The following is a 24,595-nucleotide window of genomic DNA, read 5'->3' as shown; positions in this document are numbered from 1 at the left end:
GCTGTACTCACTATTCTGCTGGTGAGGACACTGTGTAAATACATTACATTTAGAGATGAGCAAACTTACAGTAAATTCGATTCGTCACGAACTTCTCGGCTCGGCAGTTAATGACTTTTCCTGCGTAAATTAGTTCAGCCTTCAGGTGCTCCGGTGGGCTGGAAAAGGTGGATACATTCCTAGGAAAGAGTCTCCTAGGACTGTATCCACCTTTTCCAGCCCACCGGAGCACCGGAAAGCTGAACTAATTTATGCAGGAAAAGTCCTCAACTGCCGAGCCGAGAAGTTCGTGACAAATCGAATTTACTGTAAGTTCGCTCATCTCTTACATTACTTATCCTGTACTTATCCTGTGTTATATCCTGTAAATCTTTTATTAAAAATTTAAACATAACAATAAATAAGTACAAAACATAAACATACCATATCTAACAGAACATATTGTCACGATTCGGCTCACAGGTAGTGTTGCTCGCGAATATTCGCAATGCGAATATTATTCGCGAATATCGCATATTCGCGAATTCGCGAATTTCGCGAATATAGCGCTATATATTCGTAATTACGAATATTCGTTTTTTTTTTTTTTTTTTTCTTCACAGTACACATCACAGTGATCATCCCTCTCTGCTTCCAGCTTGTGTGGTGTAAAGAAGGCTGTAATACCACTGTATGAGACCGGCGTGCGAAAATTCGCATATGCGAAAATTAGTATATGTTACCTTTCGCATATGCGAATTTTCGCGCATGCTAATTTTCGCATACGCGTATTTTCGCATATGCGAAAATAAAACGAGAATATAACGAATATGCGAATATTCGCGAATATGTGACGAATATTCGTCCATATATTCGCGAATATTCGCGAATTCGAATATGGCCTATGCCGCTCAACACTACTCACAGGTAGTGGATCCTCTGTGTCAGCGAGGGATTGGCGTGGACCGTGCTGGTGGACCGGTTCTAAGAGGCTACTGGTGTTCACCAGAGCCCGCCGCAAAGCGGGATGGTCTAGCTGCGGCAGTAGCAACCAGGTCGTATCCACTAGCAACGGCTCAACCTCGCTGACTGCTGAGAAGGCGTGGGACAGAAGGACTAGGCAGAGGCAAGGTCAGACGTAGCAGAAGGTCGGGGCAGGCGGCAAGGTCCGTAGTCAAGATGGATAGCAGAAGTTCAGGTAACACAGGCTTTGGACAACACTAAACGCTTTCACTGGCACAAGGCAACAAGATCCGGCCAGGGAGTGCAGGGGCAGTGATCAGATATAGTCAGGGAGCAGGTGGAAGCCAATTAAGCTAATTGGGCCAGGCACCAATCATTGGTGCACTGGCCCTTTAAGTCTCAGAGAGCTGGCGCGCGCGCGCCCTAGAGAGCGGAGCCGCGCGCGCCAGCACATGACAGCAGGGGACCGGGACGGGTAAGTGACATGGGATGCGATTCGCGAGCGGGCGCGTCCCGCTGTGCGAATCGCATCCCCGACGGCCATGTCAGAGCAGCGCTCCCGGTCAGCGGGACTGACCGAGGCGCTGCAGGGAGAGAGACGCCGTGAGCGCTCCGGGGAGGAGCGGGGACCCGGAGCGCTCGGCGTAACACATATTGATATAATGAATCATAAAACCAACACCATAGCATAAAATACAACACCGGTCCACCCCACACTCATTCCTCCACACAAACAAATATATACAATATTTACAAGACATTTTCCTATAGCACCCATAACATACTAATAAACTATATACACTACAATTAAATGTGTATTCCCTGGCCCAGTTGCAATACCAAAAACCAAATAATTAAGCAAAACCCAATACCAAAAATGAATAATAATGTGGTGTCCCGGTACCGCATTCTATACGGTACCTGTATATAGGTCCCCATAGCCAGAGTCCCTAGGGCGTCAGGGTCCTTCTTATTTAGTCCACCCCTTGTCACCTCTCATCTAGATATTAGTTATCTTACAGTTTACTCAGGATTTCTATAAATATAATTGTACAAATGTATATAAGTGGTTAATTACCTGTACGGAGCGTAGCAGGACCTGCGGGTCACGTGATCATGTAAACTATGTTTTTTGCTTTAGGACCTTTGGAGGTCCCTGTGACATATTGCGCCCACAATTCCTTGTAACAGTGAGTGACAGATATTCGGACCAATTAAAACGGCCCTGCCCATGTAAGGGAGTGGCGGCCATAGCTCACTCTCTTGTTCCCGGGCTTTGATGAGAGAAGGATCTGCGCTGCTGTCATCAGTGAGTTTAGGCCTGAGCCTTGCGGTAACGGCTGATCATTACCAAACCGTGAGTGTATCAATCCCTAAGCACTCTGCAAGATCACCGGACCTTATTTATCCCCTAAATCCGGACGGATCTTTGCAATTAACCCTAAATTCAGAGACTTATAAAACAAGTCAAGGTCCGCAACAACTGCCAGTCACTGAAGTTTATAGAGACTGTATTGATGAGACTGTTACTGTTCATTGGATGTACCGCAAGCCTTTAAGTAAAGTTTATCCAAATTCAAGTTCAGCTACCTTGTGGACCTTCAGTCATTATTTACATGCACCTATCGTTACTGGGAAGGGTGGCGATAGGCTGGAGAATTACCTCAGCATACTAGCCCTCAGCCTGGCGTCACGAACTATAGGGTTAACCTTAACCCCTGATATACTAAAGCAAAACCCTGACTACACTACCACTACCCCAGAGGTCTACCACAATAACAACAATAATAACAATAATATACACATACAAAAATAATACAAACCAACACAAACGAAAAAACACCATTTTTTTTTGGGCCCTGAACTGGTCCCGCATCCCATGCCTCCAGTACATGTTACCAGACGTCCATGAACCAGTCCAGGATTTTCTGTATATATAAAAAAAGTCCCATAGAAACCCCTCCCCCCTTTTAACCCACCACCCAACCTAAACTAAACCCAAACCCCAGGTGGCATCACACAATATATACAATATATACAGTACATAAAATATTCACAGACTAACCATATATACAGTACATAAGTATACATTACAACAATAAATACCATAACAAATACATATAACACTAAAAACCAAACAACAGAGAGGCTTTTCAGCCACACTAACCCCTAAAGCTCAAGTTCAGTGCCTGCAAGCCCTATATTACATACATCTACAGCACAAAACAAAAAAGACTAATGTGTCAGCATCAGCCCACCACCAGGGGGAGACAACAGGCTAAGGCAATTTAAAGGCAGAGCCCCTCCACAGACGAGAAGCCTGCCAGCACCCAGCCTCTCGTACTCCAGAGAACGCACAGTCACCAGATCACCGAGAATGTTCCTAACCACCTCATCCACAGGGAGGATTTTACGCTGCGTCGACACTAAACACTGTGCGTTCCACGTGTAGTACCTGACCATTGAGCTAACTAGGAATAAAGTGCACTGGTCCCAGCCTCCAAGGTTTCTGAATGCCCCATAGGCCCATTCCGCATAGGAGAGACTGGCCAGCCTAGGCCAACCAATGGAAGCGCCCACCCTGTTGTAAACCTCTGTGTTAAAGGGACAATGAAGCAGAAAATGCTCCATGCTTTCCAGCATGCCTACACACTCTTTGCGGGGACATCCGGGGTCCTCAGAGCTCCTGCACTTCAGATTGTCCCTCACACACAGTTTCCCATGGAAGCAGCGCCAAGTCAAGTCCCAAAACTTCAAGGGGATCCTGATAGAATTCAAAAGCCCTAAACCAACCTCCAGATCCCGACTTGGGCAATCCTTGAGCGCCAATGGCCTCTGGAAATGAGAAGACAGAACCCTCTTGTCAAGGAATTTCCTCGACAGAGTCCTAATCTCCCACATCCCCAGACCCCACTGACGAATAACCTTCAGAACTGGGGTAGCATAAGCCGGGAGATGCCCATGTGGTGTGCGAAGATACTTCACTTGCCCTCCTGTCTCCCATTCCTGGAAGAAAGGCCAAAACATCCCCTACAGGAGGATACCCACGGAGGAGCCATCTCTTTCCAGAGGTTTGCAATATTGGTCTTAAGAAAGATATTCACTAGAAATACCCTGGGGTTGACCATACACAACCCCCCTAGTCTCCTCGTACGGTAAGTAACCTCCCTCTTCACTAGGTTCAGTCTATTCCCCCATAACATTTGTAAGAACACACTGTAGACCAAGGTCCAGAGAGGTTCCGGCAACATGCATACACTGCCCAGGTAAATCAATAAAGGAAGCAGGAATGTTTTGATCAGGTTAACCCTTTCCCTGAGGGTCAAAGACCAACCCTTCCACTGATCCACCTTCTGAGCGGCGATCTTAAGCCTGCTGTCCCAATTTTGTTTGGGTTAATCCCCTTGGCCAAATTCGATGTCGAGGACTTTTGCAGATTCCTGGGGCTCTGGAAGGGCGTCCGGGAGATAAAAACCAGGATCTCCCCCTCCCAGCCAGAGACTCTCACACTTATCCCGGTTGATCTTGGACCCGGATGCCTTCGAGTAGCAGTCCACCTCTGATATCACCCATTGGCCCTCCTCTTGTGAGGAGACAAACACAGTGACATCATCAGCATACGCTACCGCCCTCAGAGCTGAATCCGGCACTGCCAGGTCCATTCTCACCCCCGCCAATGGTCCACAATCAATCCTCCTAAGGAAAGGATCAATTGCAAACACGTACAGCAAAGGGCTCAAAGGACAACCCTGGTGGACGCCAGACCCAACCTCAAAAGAGCAGCCAATCCAACCATTCACAAGTGGGAAACTCTCTGCCCCTACATACAAGGTCTTAAGCCAATCAACAAACCCCCCCCGGCAGGCCATATCTCAGAAGAACAGACCAGAGGTACTCATGGTTAACCCGATCAAACGCTTTTGCCTGATCCAAGGACAGTAAGTACCCCTTCCAGTGGCCAGCCTTACCCTGCTCCACAGCCTCTCGGACACTGAGCACATCACTAAATGTACTGCGGCCCTGAACAGAGCAATGCTGAGCCCCTGAAAGGAGCCGGGGTACAAACTCCACCAGCCGGTTAAACAGCACTTTTGCCAGAATCTTTCTGTCCGCATTGAGAAGTGCTATGGAATGCCAATTCTCAATGAGGGACGAGTCTTTACCCTTTGACAGGATGATCAGCGCTGACCTCCTCATTGACTTTGGCAGAGTGCCCGAGGATAGACACTCATTAAATACCGCGGTCAAGAGGGGAACCAAAGTGTCCTTAAAGGTCTTATAGAACTCAGATGTTAAGCCATCTGGACCGGGTGACTTCTTGAGGGCAAGCCCATCAATAGCCATCCTGACTTCCTCTTCCCGGATCATCTCTGTCAAAACGTTAAGAGAGGGGTCTACTCCTTGTTCAGGGATGGTTTCAGCCAAGAAAGCTGATACCTTACCTCAATCTAGATCCTTCCTTCCCAAGAGGTGCGAGTAAAAGGATCTGACGACCTCCAGGATCCCTGATCTGGACCTTTTCAAGGAACCCGTACTATCAATCAGTCCTGAGACTACTTTACTCTTCACTGACATCTTGCAGTTTCTGTAAGGGTCGGGCGAGCGGTACTTCCCCTAATCCCTCTCAAAAACCAAAGATGCGTGTCTGTCATTCTGGCACTTCATCAGCAAGGACTTCACTCTGGAGATATCCTCTCGGCTACCTCCAGTCGAAACAAGGTGCTTAAGTTTCTTCCTCAGGCCCGGGTACAAACAGTACCTGTTTAGGCTTCTGAGGCCTGAGAGCTGGCAGAAGAATCTCGCAACCCTTTTTTTGAAGATCTCCCACCACTCTGACTTACTGCTACAAAGGCCCAGCAATAGTACCTGGCTCTGAAGGAAATCCTCAAAGGACTGTCTTATCTCCGCTTCTCCCAAGAGAGACGAATTAAGCTTCCAATAGCCTCTGCCCATCCGGGGGGGTCTCTGTAACATTCAGAGAAAACAAAATTAAACAGTGGTCGGAGAACTCCACCTCAACAACAGACACTGCTGAAGAGACAGCTTCCTCCTTTAAATAAAACCTGTCTATTCTGGACCTACAACTACCCCTATGATAGCTGAATTCTGCTTGGCCTGGGGTGTGCCGGATGTAGACATCCACCAGGCGAGCCTCACTCGCTATGCTATTAAGGGCGACGCCATCATAAGTCAGCTTGTCTCTGGAACATTCCCTGTCTTGTGGCCTCGTGACAGCATTAAAGTCCCCTCCAAAGACCACCTGCCGACTTGTAAAAAGATAGGGCTTGATCCTCATAAAGAGACACTTCCGGTCCCAACTTAGACTGTGGGCCGTAGATGTTAATAAGGTGAAGGTCTTGTCCCTTCATGAGGACATCTAAGATCAGGCACCTCCCCATTTCTAACTCGATAACCCGTCGGCATTCTTCCGCTGCGGTAAAAAGGACCGCCACTCCGCTATAAGGCTCTGCCGCAAGAAACCAGTAGGAGGGCCCATTCCTCCACTCTCTTTTAGCCTTATATGTAGATGACATGTCTGTAAGCCTGGTCTCCTGCAAAAATAAAATATCAACATTAATATGTGCAAAAAAAATCATAGGTCGCAAATCGAGCCATATCTGACTTAATGCTGGCAACGTTAATGGATGCCAGAGTCAACAGAGAGGGTGCCGCCATCAAGGGTGATTGAGTTAGACAGCTTTCTTTTTCCCACCATCCTTCCCATCTACCCCATCACCCTCCTCAACAGATGATGGTTTTCCCCTTTTTAGTGAGATGGATGTGTCCATTTTCCCTTTATTTACATTTTCCTCATCCCCTGACTCTGGGCCAGTCCCCCCCCCCCCCTGAAGACATAGGTTCCCCAGGGAGAGAGGTCTCCTGGGGGCCCCACCGCAACATCCAGGACTTCACCCCCAGCCTCCTCCTCCGAAGAGGAAATGTCACGGAGGGCTCAGAACCTGTTGGAGAGACCAATCAGAGGGGGGTCAGTTGTACCTTCCTTTGGCATCTAGCGGGTGGGAGAAGATCTTAAATCTCCCTTTTTCTTATTCCTCCGAGTACCCCACTTTGTTTCTGCCCATCTCCCACTGTCCTCATCCGTGCTCTCACCATGGGAGGACAGCGAGGAGACAGCATCCTCCTCTTTGTGGATCCTTCCAGTCTCCTCATCCAGTTCACTATCCCCCAGGGCCTCAGCAGTAAGACTGGTCGCAGGGACAGGATCAGAAGTCACCTCAGCTGGCCGATGCTCCTGTGACTCCCGAACCTCCCTATCCCTTTGACGCTTCTTAAGATGCCTCAGTTGGGCAGGTGTCTTCTGCTTACTTTTCTTCCCTGGCCCCTGCACCCCTTCATCCCCCCAGCAGAGTCCACCTCATTGCTTACCCCCACCGGGACAACAACCGCGTTGACAAAAGAATGAGGGCAGCGACTGAATGGGTGTCTTAAGTCACCACACAGGTGACACCTAATCTCCGCACAAGATGCAGCGAGATGGCCTATTTCCCCACACAGAGTGCACTTCTGCACAGTACAACTGTCACTAAAATGTGTGGGGTCACCACATCTGTGACAGAGCTTCGGCTGACCCTGGTAGAAGATCTGGATACGATCTCTTCCGAGGAAGGTCGCAGATGGCATATGGGTAACTGTGTTTCCTGAACGCCTAAGCTTGACCATAAACATCCAAGCCCCTGATCAGATACCTTATTCATCCCTGTTCTTTTTTGGGACTTCCACCGCCTCTCCATACCGACCTAGCCACGTCATGATGTCAATACAAGAGAGTGATTTGTTACGGGTTAAAACGGTCACTTTCTTGACATTGTTTTGGTCAGACACCGCCTGAATTGCAAAGTCTCGGTAGCCGGGTTCGTTCTTTACCAGCTCATAATTCGACTAGAAGAGCTCAAGCCCCTCCGACCAAACAAAGCTGATATCGCACTCAGGGGTACTATTAGGATGTATCAAGGCATAGATGTCAGCTGCCTTAAAGCCCAACTTCAGCAGAAATTCAACAATTTTAGATCTTGGAGGACATGTATCACTGCCTTTCCACCTCAGCCGGACCACATTCCTTCGAAGATCACCTGGCCCGGCTGTCGGGAGGGACTACACAGTATTCCCCCCTCTTTCCTCTCGGTCCACAGCAGAACTCAAGCTGGGCTGAGAAATGGGGTTTACACAGTGAGCTGACCCTGCGGCCAGTCCGGGGGGCTCAGGGAGGGGGGTATATACAAATGTTACCTGCTCCTGGAGCTTGGTCTTCTTTAGCTTCTTCTTTTTCCTTCCTCCAGGTGCCTCCTCTGGTAACTCATTTCCAAACGTGAAATCCTGGAGGCGACCTGGGGACTCCAGGAGCTGGATCTGGGCCATCAGCGCCCCTCCCTGGTGACTGGTGCTGCTCTCATCCCCCGAACAGCCAGAGCCGTGGACAGATGACATCGCCACTTGCCCTGCAGGGAGCCCACTGTATGGGGTGAGATGTTGCAGACCCTCGGGTGGATTTGCTTTCTTTGCTTCTCCGTCTCCTTTTCTGCAAAGCGATCTTCATTCTGAAGCTTTTCTTTAAATGGCCCACTGTTCTCCAAAATAAACGTTTTTCTTTTCTTTAGATTGCTGATGCTGGTTTTTAACTGTTTAATCCGGGCTGACAGCTAAGCGTTCTGGCATTTTGACGCAGTGTCCATTAAGGCTTTTGCCTCCTGTACCTCCTCCTGGAACCTATACAAGGTGTTCCTGGCTTCTTCATATCCCTGAAGTATGTCTGCCACCCGGGACCCATAGGTGGTTCCAGGCTCCCGGGCCCTTGGCATTGCCCAATCCTCCTCCACACCTCCATGGGCATTTGGCTTTGCTCCAGGAGGAGTATCACAGTCCATAGTACCTGCAATACCTTTTATAGCTTTGCTGCTTGTTGGAGCAGCCTTGCGGCTACTCTTCGTCTCCATGGGCTCAGGAGGTGCTGGAGATGCATCGCTGCATCTCCTGGCAGAGCGCCTTAACCCGGAGACCTCTGGTGCAGTTCCTGACGCTGGTCCCTCTGCAACTGGTCGCTGGCTCCCCCTTCCCCCGCGGACCTACTTCAGGGGGGCAGGTGTTGGGGTTCTCCGCTCCTCGCTCATATCAGGAAACAAACCCTCCTTCTGGGGAAAGGAAGGTCGCTCCTGGGAGACAGATGTATCTCTCTCAAGGTCGAGCACACCAAACGCAGACCCAAACAGGAAGATGCTCCCTCTAGTGGCCAGACTCCAGAGCTGTACTCACTATTCTGCTGGTGAGGACACTGTGTACATTACATTACATTACTTATCCTGTACTGATCCTGTGTTATATCCTGTATTATACTCAAGAGCTGTACTCACTATTTTGCTGGAGGAGTCACAAGGAGGGTGAGAGAGCCTGCAGCGAGTACAGATTTGGAGGTACCACTATTAGATAGAAGTGTAACTTTGTTGTAGAATAGTGTGATGCCCAGGACATTACTGCTATACACTGACTGCACTGTTTACAACCCTACTGACTAGAACAGTATGATGGTAAGGTGTGTGGATATAATATTGTATACTGGTATTATTGGTGATATTGGTCTCAGTATACAGGATTTGGTCAGTAACAGTATGATGGTAATATGTATGATAATAAAGAAGGAAATTCATAATTTGTTATCTAGTATGTGTACTATTTTATAGCAGAAAAGTCACGTTAGATGTTAGCTTCCTGCGACAAATTCATCAAAAGTCGCACGACACGTGATTAATTTACCGTCTCCTATGCCCATGGTACCCATTTAGACTGCTTTACAGTGCTAAGGTAAATGTGTAGGCTGCTGCAACTTTTTTGCAGCTTTCAGAGAAATGTCGCACATAATGAATCAGTGCCCACTGCATAAAACTAGTCTAAAACACTACAAATGGTGGTTAACTTTTTCAAAATATGATCAAAAGCAAAAGTCACATAAAAGTCGCATGGGAAGTGACCTGAGACTTTTTGTGTTGAAAAAGGTTCTAAATAGCTTGATGAATTCCCCTCAATACTCCTCCTTGTATACTGGTATTATTGGTAATATTGGTCTCAGTATACAGATAGAGAGAGAAAAAAAAAAAAACTCCAAGAAGAGCAGCACAACTAGATAAGTCCATATATGTAAAGGGTGCAGAAAGTTAAAACTGATGTCTCTATTCAATCAAAATCACAACAAAAATACCTCACTATACAAACTAAAGGTTCCTTTCCATGCCTTAACTGCGTGAACTGTCAGTATATGGCAAAAGGTTCGGAATTTGTACATCCTCAAACCAATCACATATATGACATCAGATTCTATCTTACCTGTAACTCAGACTACGTGATATACATTTTGTGGTGTCCTTGCATGAAACTATATGTGGGTGAAACGAGTCTGGATTTAAAAACTCGTTTAAATCAGCACTGTTACACCATCAGAAAAAAAAAGATTGGACCTACCGGTGTCCAAACATTTCTCGGAGGCCAATCACAAAGAAAAAGACCTAAAATTTATGATACTAGACCACATCCCGCCACTCAAACGAGGGGGGTTCGTATTACACTACTCAAAAAAGAGAATTTATGTGGATCTTCAGGCTGAATACTATGAGACCCTCCGGTCTTAATGCAGAATTTAAGACTACACCTAGAATGACTAGAAGGTAGACTCTGTTATGCAGCCCCTAACCTGTATTATGTTGTTTTTTAGTGTATTTTTGTATTGACTGAACTGACACTGTTCTTTTTCTGTTTATTGCAGATACTATTGAAAACCACGTTGTATCAGCCACCAACAGAACCGCTGTGTAACCCTGTACATATGGAAGTGTGGTAGCCCTTGGGGGGTGTATGGTAGTGATAGTATGGTATCGGTATATAAGGGGCTAATGTTAACCCTAGAGTTTGTGACGCCAGGCTGAGGGCTGGTATGCTGAATCAGTGTTCCGGCCTATCGCCGCCCTTCCCAGTAACGATAGGTGCATAAAATAACTGAAGGTCCACAAGGAGATTTGAACTTGAATAACTTTTACTGAAGTGCTTGCAATATCCACGGCACAGTAACAGTCTCATACAAACAGTCCTTAGGTTTCTTAGTGACTGGCAGTAGTTGCGGACCTTGAGCTAGACAATAAGTCTCTTAATTTACGAAGAGATTTGCAGATCCGTCCGGATTTAGGGGAGGTATTAGGTCCGGTGATGCTGCAGAGTGTTTGGGAGGTGATACACTCTATAATTATAATTGTTCAGCCGTTGCCGCAAGGCTCAGGCCTAACTCACTGCGATTACTGCTGAACAGGTCTTGCTTGCTTGCTTTCCCAGGAACAAGAGAGCGTAACATGGCCGCCACTCCCTTATATGGGCAGGGGGCGTGGCGAATCTGATTGGTCCGAACGTCTGCCATTCACCATTACATGGTGAGATGGGATTGCTTATGTCACAGGGCCTCCAAAGGTCCTTAAGCTAAATACCATAGAGTTCACCTTGTCACATGACCCGCAGGTCCTGCAACGCTAATGGAAACAAGTAATTAACCATTTATTTACATATACTATGCTATTTACATTAACCTATGCATGAATTAGAGATTATACACTAGAATAGAGGCGACTAGGGGTAGACTGACTAACAGGGATCCCTAAGTCCTAGGGATTCTGGCTATGGGGACCCATAAATAAATAAGTACCGTATAGAATGCGGTACTGGGATACCACAGAACCTATTTTTATTGTTTTATCATAAGAGATGAGCCAATATTTATACCATTTGGTGTGTCCAAATTGTTCAATGGGTGCAGAGAATATGGATCGTTACCACAGTAGGTGGTTGGCATATATGGAGCAGTGCCTGCCTTTGGTAGCTGCGGCTCCATGAGTCCCTGCTTGTAGTGACTGGTTTATTCACCAGACACATGCAAGCAAGCACCTGAAACTGTGTAACAACATCCACTTGAGCCAAGCCAGCTCTATCTGCGCATACCCTTGTGTGATTGAACACGGGACCGCCTGAGAATCTGTATTAAAATATGGGCAATTTTACCAACAACAAATATGGCGATCTCTTCTACTTCTCTTCTGATGCGCCTGCGCATCGTGTCACACCCGGCGCACGCATTGATTGGTCAGTGTTGGCCGAGAGACTCACACAGGATTGGTGGAGTCTCTCACAGCTGCGCACTGAGAAATCACACACGCTCCGTACAGTGGGACATGTGAAAACAGCGGGTTCTGTTGGGTAAGTGCTTTTAATGTATACAATCTGTGTATTTATGAATATCAAGCGCATCTATAGGAATATGATGAATCATTGATCACTAGGAAATGCACAGGGATGAACGGCACTTGAAAAGTGAAATCTGCACTATTTATGCTTTATGCAATTTGCACTGTCAAATAATTATGTAATTATTCAATTTGTATGTACACATTTAAGACTGCACTTCTCAGTCATTCACTTGAGCTTGATAATGGCGGCGAGAGGCCGCGGAATCGTTGCTTCTGTTTAAACTGGTGATGTAATTAATATCCACTTTATTCACCCAGTCTGTGTGCTGCTTAAGTCTGGATTTATAATACAGATAGAGAGAGAGAGAGAGAGAGATATATACACACATACATACATTTTTCTTTTCGTTAGGTGCTCTATTATACCCAACTATGATTTACATTTTGTCTCTCCATTTTGTGACTCCGCCTTCACATAGCCACACCCACGACTAAAATGGGCTGCTTAGTCTAAAATGCCTGGGCCTATTTTTGGTCCAAGTCCAGCCCTGTCCAATACCTATTTGCTGCTAGACAGTGAAACAGCAGACAGGATGTTATTGATAAATTAATAGACATGAATACAACTTAACTAAAGCCGGTGTCGTGACCCTGTACAACTGTTCCAGCTACCATTTGCCAGAAAGTTGCCGGGTAGACAACAGTCTAAAATTTTGCTTAATGCATAAAATGTGTTTCAGGAGAGTTTGCAAAATGTATTTTCTTAATCCACTGCGTACACTGAAGTAACCAAAGTGTCAAGGGTTAATATTTCCTGCATTTATTTTACACAATTGAATAGTGGTTCTTGTTATATGAATCTCTCAACCTATCATTGCAGGAGATAGTCCTTAGTCCAACTTTTCTCTGCTGGGCAATGGAGGGATATTATCCAGGGCCGGACTGGCCTACCGAGAAAATTCCTGATAGGCCGCTGCCTTGTGGGCCGGCAGTGGCTGGAGCACAGGCTGCCTGAGTCCTGACAAGTGACTGTGTCTGAGGCTGGGTTCACATCACGTTTTCTCCCATACGGGAGCGCATACGGCAGCGGGGAGCTAAAACCTCAAGCTCCCGTATGCTTTCGTATGCGCTCCCGTATGTAATTCATTTCAATGAGCCGGCCGGAGTGAAACGTTTGGTCCGGTCGGCTCATTTTTGCGCCGTAATGCGCTTTTACAACCGGACTTAAAACCGTGGTTGACCATAGTTTTAGGTCCGGGGAAAAAGCGCATACAGCGCAAAAATGAGCCTACCGATTGAAATGAATTACATATGGGAGCGCATACGGGAGCGCAAGGTTTTTGCTCCCCCCTGCCGTATGCACTCCCGTATGGAAGAAAATGTGATGTGAACCCAGCCTTTAGTCTGTCAGCAGTGTCTGGACCGGTGTGCACCGCAGCTGCAGCATCACACACAGGTCTGAGGCTCCTGACAGCTGACACAGTGAGCGGAGGTCCGGAGGTCTGGGGTACAGAGTCTGTAATGGGAGCTGTACAGACAGTACACTCCCCTCTACTATCTGCCTCCTCACTGCTCCTGGCCCCTCCTCCTGTCCACACACAGTCACTGCAGCTGCTCGGGGGAGGATCTACTATACTGGGTGAGAGGAAAAGGGAACCTAATGTTATTACTATGTAAGGGAAAGGGTGGGAGTCCTGTTATGTGGTGTGTGTGTGGGGGTCTGGTAAGGGGGAAACCTGTGATTTTAGGGGCTGCAGAGGGGGGGACCTGTGATGATGGGGTCTGTAAAGGGGGAGACCTGTGATGTTAGGGGCTGCAGAGGGGCACCTTTGATGTGGGGGGGGGGGGGGCTGCAGAGGGGCGCCTTTGATGTGGGGGAGCTGCAAAGGGGGGGGGGCTGTGATGATGGGGTCTGTAAAGGGGGACCTGTGATGTGAGGGCTGCAAAGGGGGGACCTGTGATGTGAGGGGCTGCAAAGGGGAGACTTGTGATGTGAGGGGCTGCAAAGGGGGGACCTGTGATGTGAGGGGCTGCAAATGGGGGGGAGACCTGTGATGATGGGGTCTGTAAAGGGGGAACTGTGATGTTGGGGGGCTGCAGAGGGGGACCTGTGATGTGGGGGGCTGCAAAGGGGGGGGGGCCTGTGATGATGGGGTCTGTAGAGGAGGGACCTGTGATGTGATTGGCTTCAAAGGGGGGACCTGTGAAGTGAGGGGCTGCAAAGGGGGGACCTGTGATGTGGGGGGCTGCAAAGGGGGGACCTGTGATGTGGGGGGCTGCAAGGAGGGGGGCTGTAATGTTGGTGGGTGCTGGGGGAGAGGGGAGACCAGTTATGTGGAGGCTGAAGAGGGGGGTCCTGTGATATTGGGGGCTGGAAAGGGGATACCTGTGATGTGGGGAGGCTGGAGATGGGGGTACCTGTGATATGAGAGGCTGGAAAGGGGATACCTGTGATGTGGGGGGCTGAAGAGGGGATACCTTTGATGTAGGGGGCTGGAGACGGGGGGACCTGTGATGTGGGGGGCTGGAGAGGGGGGACCTGTGATGAGGGGGGACCTGTAATGTCGGGTAGGGGGTAGGTTCTGGGAAGAGGAGGCCTGCTGTTACTACTTTGTAAGGGAGGGGCACTTTGGTTCTCTTCTCTTTTTGCAATTTAGGTTGTTTTTTCATTATTTCTAAATAACTATATTTTTTAAATGTAACTACAATTAAGGGGAACCTATCAGTTTTATTTTGGCCAAACAGCGGTGAGCATAAAACTGGTGCAGGCATCACGATCCCATGACAAAGGAATCTTAGTTTGTAAATGCCACCGGAACCGGTGATTAGTCCTCAGGGCGGGTCTCAGCAGGGCAGGTGACACATCTCTCCCTGTATCAGTGGTCTCCAAACTGTGAATCTCCAGCTGTTGCTAAACTAAAACTCCCAGCAAAATGACAACTCCCAGCATGCACAGACCCTTGTTGGAATACCTAACAGTCCACAGTTTCAAGACCCAGGGGAGATTTATCAAAGCCTGTGCAAAGGAAATGTTGCCCAGTTGATTGGTGAGTGCTTCCAATAATGTTCTACTGTGAGACTGTTATGCTTACTGCTATAAACTATTGGGATTGAGCACCCCATCTGTATGCAGGAACCTGCAAAGTCAGGAAAAGGTGTAGTGTTGGGCTTTGTAGTGCTGACCACTGTCTTCCAGGGTCTCCCTATACACTGCTAGAGACTAGAGACGTGTCAATCAAGCCGGCTGGGCAGGACCCGCCCCTGTGACTATTTACCTGTATTCTGGTAGCATTTTCAAACTATGTCTCAATGCCTGCTCCAGTGTTATGCTTCCCATGGTATTTTAACCCTTTGTAATATCTATTACAGGAGGGGGGACCGTAAAACAAAACAAAAACCCTCTCTAAAATTCCTCGCTTTTACACTGCCACTGAAATGATGGAATTCTGTTCCTGGTATCTGGCACTTTTGGTTAGGTGACGTGACGTCACATGGCCAGCCATCCAATCAGCGCCTGAGGCTGGACATTGCTTCGGCCTGTAATTGAATGAGCAGCTGTGTGAGATCAGGTAACCTAAATTTTCCAATCCCCTTCTGGGAGGAGATCCTCCCTTCCGGGGAGCAATACCCTGTCTGTAACCCAATTAAAATATAACTTTTATTCTTGTTACTTAAAAGGTCTAACTGTGATTGTGAAACTTATATATATATTAAAATTGTCTTGAGAGACAGTGTGTCTTCTTGTATATGCCCACTTGGTGGTGCTATAGTACTGGTGTAGGAGTTATCTTGTTTCTCGCTGTGTGTAGTGAGTGTATCACTCTGCTGACACACAGTAACTCCGCACCCTTAATACGCACTGTCTTCCTGTCTAAAATCTTAATGCATTGCTCTAACGTTTCGTTAGAAAACTAACTTCTTCAGAGAGCTGCCTCTGAAGAAGTTAGTTTTCTAACGAAACGTTAGAGCAATGCATTAAGATTTTAGACAGGAAGACAGTGCGTATTAAGGGTGCGGAGTTACTGTGTGTCAGCAGGGTGATACACTCACTACACACAGCGAGAAACAAGATAACTCCTACACCAGTACTATAGCACCACCAAGTGGGCATATACAAGAAGACACACTGTCTCTCCTGACAATTTTAAAATATATATAAGTTTCACAATCACAGTTAGACCTTTTAAGTAACAAGAATAAAAGTTATATTTTAATTGGGTTACAGACAGGGTATTGCTCCCCGGAAGGGAGGATCTCCTCCCAGAAGGGGATTGGAAAATTTACTATTGAACCCATAACCCAATGGGACCATTGGTGTTGGATTTAGATCAGGTAACCTAACCCAGAAGCGCTGGACACTGGGAACTGAGTTCCGTGATTCTGGCGGTAGCGCAAGTGCAAAAAAGAAAGGGTTGCTTTTATTTTTTTACTTATTTTTTTTTTACTGCTTTCCCCAAGTGGATTTTACATAGCATTAATACCACATAACTGTCTTGTATGTTGAGGCTGCACCCCTTTGACTTCAGGGCACAGCCACAGCATAGTTCTCTTATAGAGGCATGGCAAATCAAGTGCCAGGCTTCCCTGTCCCTTCCCTGCAGCCAGTGACTGCTACAATAACGCAATGCTGTGGGGCTGGTATGACTATTTTTCCAGGGCTGGTTTTTAGCCCCAGTCCATCACTGTGTATTATCCCTTTACTGTGACATCACTGTGTATTATCCCCTGTACTGTGGCATCACTGTGCTGTACTGTGACATCATTGTGTTTATTATCCCTGTACTGTGACATCACTGTGTGTATTATCCCTGTACTGTGGCATCACTGTGTGTATTATCCCTGTACTGTGACATCACTGTGTATTATCCCTGTACTGTGACATCACTGTGTATTATCCCTGTACTGTGACATCACTGTGTATTATCCCTGTACTGTGACATCACTGTGTGTATTATCCCTGTACTGTGACATCACTGTGTGTATTATCCCTGTACTGTGACATCACTGTGTGTATTATCCCTGTACTGGGACATCACTGTGTGTATTATACCTGTACTGTGACATCACTGTGTATTATCCCTGTACTGTGACATCACTGTGTATTATCCCTGTACTGTGACATCACTATGTTTATTACCCAGTACTGTGACATCACTGTGTGTATTATCCCTGTACTGTGACATCACTGTGTATTATCCCTGTACTGTGACATCACTGTGTGTATTATCCCCGTACTGTGACATCACTGTGTATTATCCCTGTACTGTGACATCACTGTGTGTATTATCCCTGTACTGTGACATCACTGTGTGTATTATCCCTGTACTGTGACATCACTGTGTATTATCCCTGTACTGTGACATCACTATGTTTATTACCCAGTACTGTGACATCACTATGTTTATTACCCAGTACTGTGACATCACTGTTCATGTAAACGTATCATTTGTTCCTCTGCAGTGACCTCATTGAATTCATTGAGGCGTGGCGGTCAGAGTTGCACTTGGGAATTGTGGTCCCTGTTCCAGATTTTGCCTCATGAATCAGGTTACAGCACTGTAATGATGCATTACAATTTTGATAATTAAAACATGAATATCACCTTTCTATGGTCATCCAAAATGAGTATAACACAGATCAGAGTTTAATAAGAATCCTTTTTTTTTTATTGTGGTTATTCTTCAAGCATAAAAAATGTATCTGTAAATCTCAAAGGAACACGACAAACCACAGGAAACAAATGAAACTCCAGTCCATGAAACTCCAGTCCATTTGGCTTCATCTTTTTCCACTCTTCAGATATTTTACCATTTAAATCAAGTTTCATTTTGATCTGAAAAAAAACAACATTTAAAATATTGTAATAAAACATCTTTTGGCATATGCATCAAACATAAAGCCCTGACGTATCCATCTGTATACCATATCACTGTATATGTCGCTCATAAGATGTCACAAAAAGCATAGTCAGGTATGCTCTACAGTACAGCTGAAAAATAGTATGTCAGCACATACCCCCTGAATATATGCTACTTGATGTGTTTTCTTTTGTCTAACGTTAATATATCACTGTAACCAGGGATACAAAGTCAGTAAGCAATCTGTTACAATAACAATTATGGCTACCCAAGCTATACTGGATCCAATTAGATCTAACAGATCCCTTCTGATACTTGGAGATCACTTGATCAGTGACTGTGGTGCTTTTGTTCCTGGAACAAAGCTCAATATGCACTATGGGGAGTATTCATCAGTAGTGGTGTAGGGGAACGTCTTTTTATCCCATTAATTCATGTATTGGAAACTTCTTTCTAAAGTTATGTACAGGTTTGCAACCTTTGAATGTAAACAGAATGTTAACATAGTACAACAACTAAAAAGGGAGTATGTGCAGCACACAGTTAAAAAGTGTATGTTTGAGATCAACAGAAAAAGCTAAGATTTTTCCAGTCCTCATAAAATCACCAGATTACTATTTAATCTGGTGCATAATGAAATCTTTGAGAAAAATATTACATAGGAGACTATCTTTAACCTCTTGGGGACGCAGGGCGTACCTGTACGGCCTGAGTATTTCCGGTCCCTGCTGCTTGCCGGGCGGGGACTGGACCGGGATGACTGCTAAAATCATTCAGCAGGCATCCAGTTACAATGCCTGGGGGGGGGTCCTGAGATCCCCCAGGTCAGCAATCAATTCAGATCGGCAATTTGCGGCAATTCTGGGTCAATCGAATCCCCGGTGACCCGGAAAAAAGGGATGATAGGTGCTGTCCGAGACGGCACCTATCATCCTTTAGCAGCCACCTCACGATAGTCCTGATTCGTTGGCCGTTATCGGCCGACGAATCAGGACTCCTGCTGTGGGGGTGCCCCTAATGGCACCAGCTCCGCCCCTGTTACGGAGGGCGAGAGCGGGTGACGGGTGTGTGCACCTGAGGCTGGGGCCCCCGATCCCCGGCATCGGCGGCTGGATTGGGGCCCCAGGAATGGAGTCGGCGGCGGTGACGGCAGGCGGATTATCAGTGCACAGCAGGAGGAGGTAAGGCTGGCCTCCTGCAGTTGCTTAGCAACAGCTCCCAGCATGCACACAAGGGCATGCTGAGAGTTGTTGTTATGCAACAGCAGAAGGCACAACAACTCCCAGCATGCCCTTTAATAGTTTGTGTATTTTGGGGGTTGTAGTTCTGCAACAGCTGGAGGCACATTGTTGTGCCTCCAGCTGTTGCATGACTACAACCCCTAGCATACACGGACAAAGGGCATGCTGGTAGTTGCAGTAGTGTGCCTCCACCTGTTGCATAACTACAAGTCCAAGCATGCCCTTCGGCTGTAAGTGCATGCTGAGAGTTGTAGTTTTGCAACAGCTGAAGGCACACTGGTTGCGAAACACACAGTTTGTTACCTAACTCAGTGTTTCGCAACCAGTGTGCCTCCAGCTGTTGAAAACTACAACTCCCAGCATGCACTGACAGACCGTACATGCTGGGAGTTGTAGTTTTGCAACAGCTGGAGGCACAATTGTTGTGAAACACTGAGTTAAGTAACAAACTCTCATGCCAAAGAGCATGCTGGGAGTTGTAGCTTTGCGACAGCTGGAGGTTTGCCCCCCCCTCCATGTGAATGTACAGGGTACATTCACAAGGGCTGGGGGCTTACTGTTAGTTTCTCGCTGCAAGTTTGAGATGCAGCAAATTTCCTGTTGCTGCTCAAACTCCCAGCGGGAAGCTCACTGTGTGAATGTACCCCCGCCTGTGTGAATGTACCCTAAAAACACTACACTACACCAACACAAAATAAAAAGTAAAACACTACATATACCTCTCCAAAGTTTAGCTCCCCCCTCCAAAAAAAAAAAAAAAAAAAAAAGAAAAATGTCTGGAATGGCACTGTTTCCAAAACAGAGCCTCCAGCTGTTGCAAAACAACAACTCTCAGTATTGCGGGACAGCCATTGACTGTCCAGGCATGCTGGGAGTTTTGCAACAGCTGGAGGGACCCTGTTTGGGAAACTCTGCCGTAGGGGAATTTTGGTATTGGAGGGAAGTGTAATTCTTGCATCTGGGTCCGTCCCTATGCAAATCGCGAATTTAGGTCTCAAATGCGCATGGTGATCTCTCATTTTGGAGCCCTGTCGTATTTCAAGGCAACAGTTCAGGGCCACATATGGGGTATTTTTGTACTTGGGAGAAATTGCATAACAAATTTTGGGGGGCTTTTTCTCCTTTTACCCCTTATTAAAAGGTAAAGTTGGGGTCTACACTTAAATGTTACTGCAAAAAATAAAAAAATTTTTACACTAACATGCTGGTTTCATTTTCACAAGAGGTAAAAGGAAAAAAAGACCCCCAAAATTTGTAACGCAATTTCTCCTGATTACGGAAATACCTCATATGTGGGCGTAAAATGCTCTGTGGACGCACAACAAGGCTCAGGAGTGAGAGCGCACTATGTACATTTGAAGCCTAAATTAGTGATTTACACAAGGGCGGCTGATTTTACAGCGGTTGTGACATAAACGCAAAAAAATTTATACCCACATGGAAACTACACCCCTCACGGAATGTAACAATTTTCGTTAAAGTTGGATGGGAAAATGAAAAAAAATTTTTTCACTAAAATGCTGGTGTTACCCTAAATTTTTCATTTTCACAAGGGAAAATAGGTAAAAAAGCCCCCCAAAATGTGTAACCTCATTTCTTCTGATTAAGAACATACCCCATATGTGGATGTAAAGTGCTCTGCGGGCGAACTACAATGCTCAGAAGAGAAGGAGCACCATTGGGATTTTGGAGATAAAATTTGTCCGGAATTGAGGGCCACATGTGTTCACAAAGCCCCCATGGTGCAAGGACAATGGACCCCCCCACATGTGACCCCCATTTTAGAAACTACACCCCTCACGTTATGTAATAAGGGGTGCAGTGAGCATTTACACCCCACAGGTGTATGACAGATTTTTAGAACAGTGGGCTGTGAAGATAAAAAAATGTATTTTTCATTTGTACAGCTCACTGTTCCAAAGATCTGTCAAATGCCAGTGGGGTGTAAATGCTCACTGCACCCCTTATTAAATTCTGTGAGGGGTGTAGTTTCCAAAATGGGGTCACATGTTGGGGGGGGGGTCCACTCTTGTGGCACCATGGGGGCTTTGTAAACGTACATGGCCCCTGACTTCCATTCTAAACAAATTATCTCTCCAAAAGCTCCATGGCGTTCCGTCTCTTCTGAGCATTGTAGTTCGCCTGCAGAGCACTTTACATCCACATATGGGGTATTTCCATACTGGGGTTAAAAATATTGGGTGGCATTTTCTCCTATTACCCTTTGTAAAAATGTAAAATTTGAGGAAAAACCAGCATTTTTGTGAAAAAAAAAATCCATCTACACATCCGACTTTAACGAAAAGTCATCAAACACCTGTGGGGTGTTAAGGCTCGCTGTACTCCTTGTTACATCCTTGACGGGTGTAGTTTCCAAATTAGTATGCCATATATTTTTTTTTGCTGTTCTGGCACCATAGGGGCTTCCTACATATGAGATTCCCCACAAAAACCATTTCAGCAAAATCTGCTTTCCAAAAGCCAAATGTGACTCCTTCTCTTCTGAGCATTGTAGTGCACCAGCAGAGCACTTGATGTCCACACATGGGGTATTTCCATACTCAGAAGAAATGGGGTTGCAAATTATGGGGGGCAATGTCTCCTATTACTCCTTGTAAAAATGTAAAATTTGTGGAAAAAAATGCATTTTTGTGGAAAAAAATGTTTTCATTTACACATCTGACTTTAACGAAAAGTCATCAAACACCTGTGGGGTGTTGAGGCTCACTGTACCCCTTGTTATGTTCCTTGAGGGGTGTAGTTTCCAAAATAGTATGCCATGAGTTTTTTTTTTTTGCTGTTCTGGCACCATAGGGGCTTCCTAAATGTGACGTGCTCCCCAAAAACAATTTCAGCAAAATTTGCTTTCCAAAAGCCAAATGTGACTCCTTCTCTTCTGAGCATTGTAGTTCGCCAGCAGTGCATTTGACGTCCACACATGGGGTATTTCCATACTCAGAAGAGATGGGGTTACACATTTTGGGGGCATTTTCTCCTATTACCCCTTGTAAAAATGTAAAATTTGGGGGGAAACCAGCATATTACTGAATTTTTTTTTTCATTTACACATCCAACTTTAACGAAAAGTCGGCAAACACCTGTGGGGTGTTAAGGCTCACTGGACCCCTTGTTACGTTCCTTGTGGGGTGTAGTTTCCAAAATAGTATGCCATGTTTTTTTTGTTGTTTTTTTTTTTGCTGTTCTGGCACCATAGGGGCTTCCTAAATGCGACATGCCCCCCAAAAACCATTTCAGTAAAATTCACTCTCCAAAATCCCATTGTTGCGCCTTCCCTTCTGAGTCCTCTAGTGCACCCACAGAGCACTTCACATCTACATATTAGGTATTTAATTACACAAGAGAAATTGGGTTACAAATTTTGGGGGGATTGCTCTTATTTTGCAGATGACACTGATGATAACCATACTTACCTGGTCTTGTTCTCCCCCTATCTTCCTCTGTATCTACCATTCTGGGGCTGACTTTGGAGCATGGGCAGAGCTTCCTGATGTCACTGCTGTTGTTCTCTGCTGGGTCCCGCTGCTAGCAAACAGCAACGGTGTCGTCAGGAGGCTCGGCCCATGCTCCAAGTTGGCCCCGGAATGGAAGATACAGAGGAAGAAAATGGGAGAACCAGAGCACAGAACGGGATCAGGTAAGTATGGTAGTCATCAGTGTCACCAGCACTACCTGTCTGTACCAGCAGGTTAGTGCAGATGACACTAATGACAGATTTCCTTTAATGGGTATTGACTGAGAAAATCTATCTTTGAAAGTAAAACATGTGGGATAGCTAATGTAAACATGGAATGAGGGGAAGCGACATGGAATTAGGGGAAGAGAATGGAATGAGGGGAAGGGACATGGAATGAGAGGAAGGGGCATGGAATTAGGGGAAGGGGCATTAAATGATGGGAAAGGACATGGAATTAGGGGAAGGGACATTAAATGATGGGAAGGGACATGGAATGAGGGGAAGGGACATGAAATGAAGGGAAGGGACATGGAATGAGGAAAAAGGAACATGGAATGAGGAAAAGAGACTTGAAATAATGGGAAGGGACACGGAATGAGGGGAAGGGAGATGGAATGAGGAGAAGAGATATGGAATGAAGGGAAAGGACATGGAATGAGGGGAAGGGACATGGGATGAAGGGAAGGGACATGGGATGAGGGAAAGGGAATGGGATTGAGGAGTAAGAGGAAGGGACATGGAATGAGCAGGAGAGACATGAATGAGAGAAAGGGATATGGAATGAGGGAGAGGGGCATGGATTGAGAAGAAGGGACATTGAATGAGGGGAAGGATTATGGAATCATGGGAAGGGACATGGAATGAGGGGAAAGATTATGGAATCATGGGAAGGGACATGGAATGAGGGGAAGGGATTATGGAATAATGGAAAGGGACACAGAATGACCCATTCGCATTAATTGATGCCTTTTGTTTTTTTTCCTTTCAAGAGGCCTGAATGTTTGAGGTGTCGTCTAATAATTGGGGTCATTTTATAATCAGGCAAGTACGAGAACACAGTAAATACAGTTTGCAGACATTTCTCTTACCATTGTTCCTATTGTATGCGTGTATAATAAACATGAGAAGAATATATTATTAAACATAAATGTGGGTAAAATATGTGTGGCTGTTTTCTTGTGATTTATAATTTAGCAGAAGTCATTGATCAAAAGAAAACAAAGTATCTAGTCTGTTATATGCAGCAAAATTCCTTTAGTCAGACATCTAATAGTCCAGGCAAAGGCAAGCTCTTTACTGCTCAACACTCTGCAGGACAAGGAACACATGGCTGAGCAAAGAGAACTAAACCTGGGACAGCGAAATGATAACCGCACATTTTATTGAAGCTTTTTATTTTTGTCTTATTTCAAGAGGTTCTCTTCATTACATATTTTCAACTTAATAATAAGCCGACACTAGTCAGGTTTTGCTAATATAGTTTTAAAGTGTCCTTTAAAGTTTTTATTGGTGCTTATACCTCCACCGATCATTAAAACGACCAGGGAGAGGTGCACAGCTTTTCGCTTCACTCCCCGACTCACTGCAATTGCCATCAAATTGCATTAGGCCATGTTCACACTACGGAATTCCACGAGCAGAACTCCGAAAGCGGAATTCCGCGGTGTGAACTTAACATTAGTGTGAATGGGTTTCCGCGAGACCCATTCACACTGCAGAATTTCCGCAGGCGGACAATTCTGCCACTGAAATTGTTCTGCGCAAAAAAAGAACATGTTCATTCTTTGTGCAGATTCCGCGAGCACTGCATAGCCGTCAATGGTGACGGCTCAGTGCCCCGCGGCCCTA

General features: G+C 46.0%; 1 long non-coding RNA gene across 3 annotated transcripts in view; it reads right to left on the bottom strand.

Moving 5' to 3' along the window:
- Positions 1-17,840: 17,840 nt before the first annotated feature.
- LOC130275874 (uncharacterized) overlaps positions 17,841-24,595 on the bottom strand; it is a 31,318-nt gene continuing 24,563 nt past the window's right edge. For all 3 annotated transcript variants that reach the window (XR_008844936.1, XR_008844935.1, XR_008844934.1), the window contains one exon: positions 17,841-18,006. This is a non-coding gene — a long non-coding RNA (uncharacterized LOC130275874). The remainder of the gene's footprint in view (positions 18,007-24,595) is intronic.

Source organism: Hyla sarda, chromosome 6, assembly GCF_029499605.1.
Source record: "Hyla sarda isolate aHylSar1 chromosome 6, aHylSar1.hap1, whole genome shotgun sequence".
NCBI classification, from domain to species: domain Eukaryota; kingdom Metazoa; phylum Chordata; class Amphibia; order Anura; family Hylidae; genus Hyla; species Hyla sarda.
Note: the sequence above shows the minus strand (reverse complement) of the source record. Positions and strands in the feature narration are given on the sequence as shown.